Source organism: Aegilops tauschii, chromosome 7, assembly GCF_002575655.3.
Source record: "Aegilops tauschii subsp. strangulata cultivar AL8/78 chromosome 7, Aet v6.0, whole genome shotgun sequence".
NCBI classification, from domain to species: domain Eukaryota; kingdom Viridiplantae; phylum Streptophyta; class Magnoliopsida; order Poales; family Poaceae; genus Aegilops; species Aegilops tauschii.
This window is the reverse complement of record NC_053041.3, coordinates 374575794-374583540: the sequence shown is the minus strand read 5'-3', so window position 1 is coordinate 374583540 and position 7747 is coordinate 374575794. Positions and strand designations below refer to the sequence as shown.

General features: G+C 44.7%; 1 long non-coding RNA gene across 2 annotated transcripts; it reads left to right on the top strand.

Annotated features, from left to right (window-relative positions):
* Window positions 1–799: 799 nt before the first annotated feature.
* LOC109737896 (uncharacterized) lies at window positions 800–2533 on the top strand. Of its 2 annotated transcripts, XR_012188933.1 has the most exons (3): window positions 1054–1181; window positions 1292–1477; window positions 2058–2533. It is a non-coding gene; the product is annotated as an uncharacterized lncRNA (long non-coding RNA). The 2 variants fall into 2 exon arrangements; XR_005764257.3 differs by having other exon boundaries at window positions 800–1477.
* The last annotated feature ends 5214 nt before the right edge of the window (window positions 2534–7747 follow it).

Here is a 7747-nt window from a genome sequence, read left to right as displayed (position 1 = left end):
CGACAGAGCGACGTGGGATCTTACATCCTATGTCAGAGGAAAACCCACACGACGCACTTCCAAACCCGGAAGCTGGGAGTGATATCACATTTACTCTGATCAGAGGTGTACTGCTTTACCCATAGCATCACTTGGTCCAAGTCGTCCATGCGCTACCCGTGCACACGACTAGACCAAGGAACCAGAACCTTTAACCAGCCCGTACACTACCTCTGCTTTTCCACCTTGCCTTACTAAAGGCCCGCGGGTCGAGACCCCTGACCGGCGGTCCCGCCCTAGGGTGACTGTACCTACCCGGCTACAGCCACCTTCTCACCCATGCAGAGGCAGCTACTTGGCATGGGTAGTTGGTTCAGCCCGTCCCATTCCAGGTCTATGGTCAGTACGGTTTGCGCCGCTTTTGAAGTAAGCGCCAGTTGGTTGTGTCCTAATGTGATACCCTATGTAGAGGAGCCCGCCATCCAAGCCGACCCTCCCTGGGTTGCTTTCACCAACATGAGCTCCCTTACCCACCAAATATTTATTTATATTGTAACCCTACCCGGGTCACAACTACTTAATACAGATGCTTCACCTGATCTGGTCCAATTGCCAAATCAGTGGATCCACCTAATCCAAATTTCATTTTATTTATGAAAAATATTTATTTTAAAATCTTATGCAAAATTTTGGAAATGACCCATAGCCCGGAAAACATTTATCAAGACATGGTCAAGGAGATGACGACGTGCCGAATAGTGCTTCGACCAACTCGGAACCACCGGGCATGGCTCCTACGGATCCGAGATCGGCTCCTGATAATTATTTCACAACCATGTTTATATTTCCTAATTTAAAATCTAAAGATCCAGCAACACGGCCATGTTGGGCAAGCCATAATTAATTAACTAGGTTGTGATACGTCCTAGTGTTTCATTGAGAGATAAAATGCATCAAACCATCCAAATCAGAGTAGCATGCACGTATGCCATCCAGTCTAGAGAGTAAAAAAATGATAAGTAAAAAGGAAACAGTAGCCTGCACTACTAGTACTTTACTCGTTGAACCCAGCTCGTTCCTCTCCTCGTCTTCTCTGCTATCCCATGAACAGAACCAGCCACCCACCTATCTCTCTCTCCCCAAGAACAGAGCATGGCCGCCGCCGCCTCGATCTGCCCCGTCCGGGCATCTCCGGCGACACGGTGGACACCTACAGATTCTCCTCGTCTCCCTCTACCATTTCCCCCTATTTATTTTATCCGCCGCCGCCAAAAACATCGCCACCACTCAATCCTAGTGCCGCCTAATTCAGGTCCGGTGGGCTTGCCACCGGCTGCAGCGGCAACGACATCTCCATGCCTACATCCTCCCCCAGTGCAGCCACACGCACGAGGCGTGCAGCCACGGGCGTCGGGCGTGTGCGGCTTCACCGGCGCTGCTCGGTCGCATGGCTCTGCTGCTAACGGTGTGGACTAGCCACATCCTACTGCTACTATTGGTAAGTACTAATTCTGATTCCTTCTCTATAAGTGTTCCAAATTTCACATCGAGTGCCTGCTAGATGTCAACGTGGGTGTGCATATAGTGTTCATTTTATCTCAGGCCCTACTATTGCCCACTCAGCCATATTGCCTTCTTTCTCTTTGTTTATCTCAAGGCCATGAGATTAATCAAGATTTAAACTATGGCGTGGTCATGGTATTGCTACTGATTAGATCTAAATGCTGTTCCTAACTAGTGCTACTCATCCTTGAACACCATATAGAAGCAAATAGTGGCAGTGAAACTCCAAAATTAATTACTTGTGAGTAGATTATAAACATCAATCACTCAATTTTTGCTACAGATTGGCAGGGATTAATAATTAGAACAAGGTAGTATACACAGGAAGATTGATCTTTTGGATACACACATACATGTCTTAGCAAGTTACTAGTACTTAGGATTTGATTCTTGGCATGTTAGATCTAGTACAAGCCATAGATGGCATTCACAGAAACTTTTACAAGCTTTTGCAATTGATCTAATTAGTTTTGACTAACTTGGGTGTTTACGCAAACATTTTGTTCTTTTTACAGCAAGATAAATAGATCAAGGTGAATAGATGCTCATGGACTGATTCAAACCGAGGTGAAGATAGACAAGAAGTCAAGCAAGAAGGGCTAACACAACAAGGTACTTGATTAGTACCTGATGGCGCATGCGACCCAAAGGGCTTCACCGCAGTGAAGGACAGCAGTGTGGCAGAAGGTGAAAAGGCAAGTGGTGGTGGTACTCCAGTGTATGTGTGTGTGTGAGGTGGAATGGACCACAGTGAAAGGAATGGCTCCTATTTATAGTGGGGTTAGTAGCTATGTCGGCTTGGAGAGGCATTACATCTGGCATGCATGCGTGGTTAGGCTTGCATGCATGCCTCCACTTGTGTCTCTTGTAGGCTGTACTAGGGACAAGTGTAATTTGCTTGACTGGCCATTAGTTGGCATTTACTTTATGTGGAAAAAAATGAGACCAAGATCTGATTATAAATTTGTAGAATACATGGAGGTTTGGAAAATATTTTGTTGTGCATGGTCAAATGCTATTTGCTATAATAAAAATTAAATGTCAGGTGTTTCCATTATTTTAATTAATGTTTGGGCAACGCCGTTGAAATTATTGTTATCTAACTTTGACGGTTCTTACATCCTATCCCCCTTAGAGAAAATTTCGTCCTTGAAATTTGTTGAGTCGCACCTCGAAAAGGTTAGGATATTTTTCTCGGAGGTCATCTTCTTTTTCCCAAGTTGCTTCTCGCACCGGATGATTTCCCCAATGCACCTTGCAATATTTAATTGTTTTACTCCTATGTTTCTTTTCATCGGTGTCCAGAATACGACTAGGATGCTCCTCATACGTTAGGTCCATTTGGAGGGTTAATTCTTCCTCCGAGACTCTCTCAAATGGTGGCTTTACACTCTTGCGTAATTGGGAAACATGAAATACGTCATGAACCCCTTGTAGGTGCGTTGGCAATTCTAATTTGTACGCCACCGTCCCTCTTCTTTTTAAGATCCGATAGGGACCAATATATCGCGGGCTTAGTTTTCCTTGTACTCCAAAGCGCTTGACACCTTTAATTGGTGAGACTCTTAAATAAACAAAGTCTCCAGGTTGATATTGTATATCACGTCGTCTCTTGTCCGCATAACCTTTTTGCCGGCTTTGCGCCGTCTTGAGCCGCTCTCTAATTATGCGAACTTTTTCCTCGGTCTCTTGGACCAAGTCGGGTGCTAAGAGTTTCTTTTCTCCGGTTTCCACCCAACATATTGGGGTTCGGCATCTTCGACCGTATAAGGCCTCAAATGGGGACATACCAATACTAGCTTGGTAGCTATTGTTATAAGCGAACTATGCTAAGGGCAAGTGCTTGCTCCACGAGTCACCAAAATCTAGCACACAAGCCCTTAGCATGTCCTCTATGATTTGATTCACCCTCTCGACTTGACCGCTAGTCTGGGGGTGGTAAGCGGTACTAAAATCCAATTTTGTTCCTAATGCTTCTTGTAATTTTTCCCAGAACTTGGATGTAAACATGGATCCACGATCTGACACTATTCTAGAAGGTGTCCCATGTAGAGCTACTATCCTGTGGATATATAGCTCAGCCAATTTTTCTCTGGAACAACCCGGGGCTAAAGGGATAAAATGGGCAGATTTAGTGAGTCGGTCAACTATGACCCATATGATCTCCTCTTGCTTTCTTGTTTTGGGCAGTCCGGTGATAAAGTCCATGTGGATTTCCTCCCATTTCCATTGCGGAATTTGGAGAGGTTGCAACAATCCTGGTGGTCGCTGGTGTTCTGCCTTTACTCTCTTACAAGTGTCACACTCATCCACATACTGAGCAATTTCTCTTTTCATATTTCTCCACCAAAATGTACCTTTGACATCCCGGTACATTTTTGTGCTACCAGGGTGTATGGTGCACGGTGTGTTGTGTGCCTCCTGGAGTATTATTTGCTTAATATCAAGGATATTTGGCACACATAACCGGGTTTTATACCAAAGTGAACCGTCTTCTGCTATTCGGAACTCTGATGGTTGACCTTCTTGTATTCTGCGTTTTTCCTCACAAATGAACTCATCTTTGGTTTGGTTTTCCTTGATTTCGTCCAACAAATTGGGTCTGATTGTTAATGTGGTTAGGATTTTCTCAACCGGTTTATGTATGAATTCACTTCCCATCATTCCCAGCTCATGTATCAGATGCTTATCATAGGTTGGGATCTGCCACCACATTAGCTTTTCCTGGGTGGTAGTTGATACTAAGGTCATAATCCTTAATGAGTTCTAACCATCGTCTTTGTCTCATATTCAACTCCTTTTGCGTGAAGATATACTTGAGCCTTTTATGGTCCGTGTATAGTTCACAACGGTTTCCATAAAGGTAGTGCCTCCACATCTTTAGCGCAAATACCATGGCAGCTAACTCGAGGCCATGGGTGGGGTAGTTTTGTTCATGGGGCTTTAACTGTCGAGAGGCATAGGCTATGGCTCTCCCATCTTGCATTAGCACACATCCCAAACCAACTCTAGAGGCATCGCAATATACTGTGAATGCTTTGCCTGGTTCGGGTAGAGCCAATACAGGAGCGGTTGTGAGTCGTTTCTTTAACTCCTGAAAACTTTGCTCACACTTGTCATTCCAGTCAAATGGAACTCCCTTCCTTAGTAATTTGGTCATAGGGGCTGCTTTCTGGGAGAAGCCTTCTATGAACCTTCGATAATATCCAGCTAAACCAAGGAAGCTACGAATCTCTGTTACGTTGGTTGGGGATTTCCATGCCAACACTGCATCCACTTTAGCAGGATCTACGGCTATCCCTTTCCCTGATATAATATGTCCTAAGAAGGACACTTCTTCTAGCCAAAATTCACACTTTTTGAATTTGGCATAGAGTTGTTTTTCTCTCAAGGTCTGTAGCACTATCCGGAGGTGTTCAGCATGTTCCTCAATACTTCGAGAGTATATGAGGATGTCATCGATGAACACTACCACAAACTTATCTAAATAGGGCATGAGGACTAGGTTCATCAGGTTCATGAAAACTGCTGGTGCATTTGTGAGTCCGAAGGGAACAACCAAGAATTCATGGTGACCATATCGGGTTATGAAAGCAGTCTTAGGTATATCTTCTTCCTTTACTTTTAGTTGGTGGTACCCTGACCGGAGATCTATTTTTGAGAACACGGTGGCTCCTTTCAATTGGTCAAATAGATCATCTATCCGGGGTAGTGGGTACTTATTCTTAATTGTCGCCTCATTCAAGGCTCGATAATCCACACATAGCCTCATACTTCCGTCCTTTTTCTTAACGAATAAGACTGGTGCTGCCCAAGGTGACACACTTGGTCGAATAAACCCCTTTTCTTCTAGTTCATCCAATTGTTTTCTTAATTCCTTTAGTTCTTCCGCGGACATACGGTATGCTCGTTTTGATATGGGTGCCGTACCTGGGATGATATCAATAGTGAACTCTATCTCCCTGTCTGGTGGCATCCCGGGCAATTCTTCCGGAAACACGTCCAAAAATTCTTGTACCACAGGCACATCTTTAGCCTCCTTTTTGTCCAAAGTGGCTACTGAGGCTTGGTTTGATTTCGCTCGGGTTCTTCTACTATTAAGGGTTATCCGTTTATTTTCTGGGCTTCTCAAGGATATGGATTTTTCTGCACAATCCATTCTTGCTCCATGACTCGCTAACCAGTCCATTCCAAGAATAACATCTAACCCTCTTAGGCCAATGACAAATAGGCTAGCATTAAAGGTTATGCCCTCAATGCAAATGGGACGGTTGTGGCAGACATGCTCAACAATTATTGGGCCTCCCGGTGAATCTACTTTTATGGGTTTGGCTAGGGGGGTCCGGTCCAGATTATGCGTCTCAACAAAGCGTTGCGATATGAAAGAATGTGTTGCTCCTGGGTCAAACAATACTAGTCCTACTCCGGGAGGGATTATTAGGTTACCCGTCACTATGTCTAAAGCCGACTCCACTTGTGCCACATCCATATGTGCCAGACGGAATGGTCCACGTGCAAGACTGCCACGACCACGCCCGCGGTTGGCAGTGGACGCACTCCCGTGTACTTGTGCTGAATTAGCCTCACGCTTATTTTGAGGTGGGACAGCTCCATTTGTGCCAGATTGTGGTTGACCCTTGCTTGGGCACTGATTTTTGTAGTGTCCCTTTTGTCCACAACCAAAACAGACAACACTCGCCTTTGGGCAATCTCGAGCCAAGTGTGGTCCACTGCACACGTGACATTTGATAGGGGCTCTCGGAGGCATAAAAGGTGGTCTAGGAGCTTGACGGAAAGGAGGACGGACAGGCCCGACCATTGGCACACGGACTAGGCCAACAGGACGATTCCCACTTCTCATGGCAAACCTCGGGTCCATCCTAGCTTTCTTCCTTCGCTCTTCCTCTACGGCGATTTGCCGGTTCTCGATTGTAATGACTCGGTCTACTAGCTCCCGAAACTCGATGATTTTTATAGGAGCTATAATAAGTTGTATGGACGGGTTCAATCCTTCTACGAACCGGTACACCTTTTTGGTCTCAGTGTTTGTGTCCTCTAGTGCATAGTGGGATAGTGAGTTAAACTCATCTAGGTACTCTGCGATGGTCTTAGACCCTTGCTTGAGGTTCAGGAATTCCTTCCTCTTTATTTCCATCGCACTTTGCGGGACGTAGTTATCTCGAAATCTCCTCTTAAATTCGTCCCATGTAACTATGTGGTTTTCGGGTATGATAATTTGGACATTTCTCCACCATGTGGCAACAGGACCAATTAACTGATGGGATGCATACCGAACTTTTTCTTGGTCCGTGCATCCCACAGTGTTAAGTTTTAGCTCTGTGTCCATCAACCAATCATCTGCGGCTAATGGGTCTGTGGCGGTTGAAAAGGTTGGTGGTCTAGTCTTTTGGAAGTCTCCGATCGTGACACCTTGTTCTGGGTTTTTAGTCAGTTGGCCTCTCATCATACCGAACATCTGCTCCATGAACTTATTCTGGTGTTCTAGAGAGTCTCGACGAGACTGCTCCATCCACTGATACATTAGAGCAAGTTGATCGGATCCCGGGGCATGATGGGGTAATGGTGGAGGTGGAGGTAACGTCACTCTAGACGGCAAATCTGCCATGTTCCTTAGCGACTCGGGTGCTAAATCTGATGGGTTCCCGTTGTCTTCGAACGACTGACTACCAGATGCCATCGCTATCGATCTGGTGGGCAAAGCATAGGTTATAACGATAGCTACTATTTGTGAAAAATATTTTATTTATTTGATTAGAGGTGAGATTTTAGCTCAAACAGTACACTTCACGCTTCCTATTTTGGAACATCAATTTAAACAGTGCACTTAACAGCGGCATACTAGAAAATTTTGCGAAACATTTTTTTGACTTGTTGTTGGCCTAAGAATAAAAGTAGTCAAACAAAGTGATTTTTTTATCACGACAGAGGCAAGAGATTAATCACAAGTCAAAAATAGAGCCACTTGCACATGCACATGCACATGCACATGCACACACAAGTTCTTCACGTACTGCATTAAAAGCATGCAATCATCAAGTGTCTGACATACATCAGTTGAACTCATGAAGTGCTAGGAAAATATGTAGCAGCGTCAGCACATAATATATATACTAGCCCAACACGTGATGTACCAATGGTATGTACTTGAATGAAGAGATCACCAAAAAAATTCTTCCATACATCA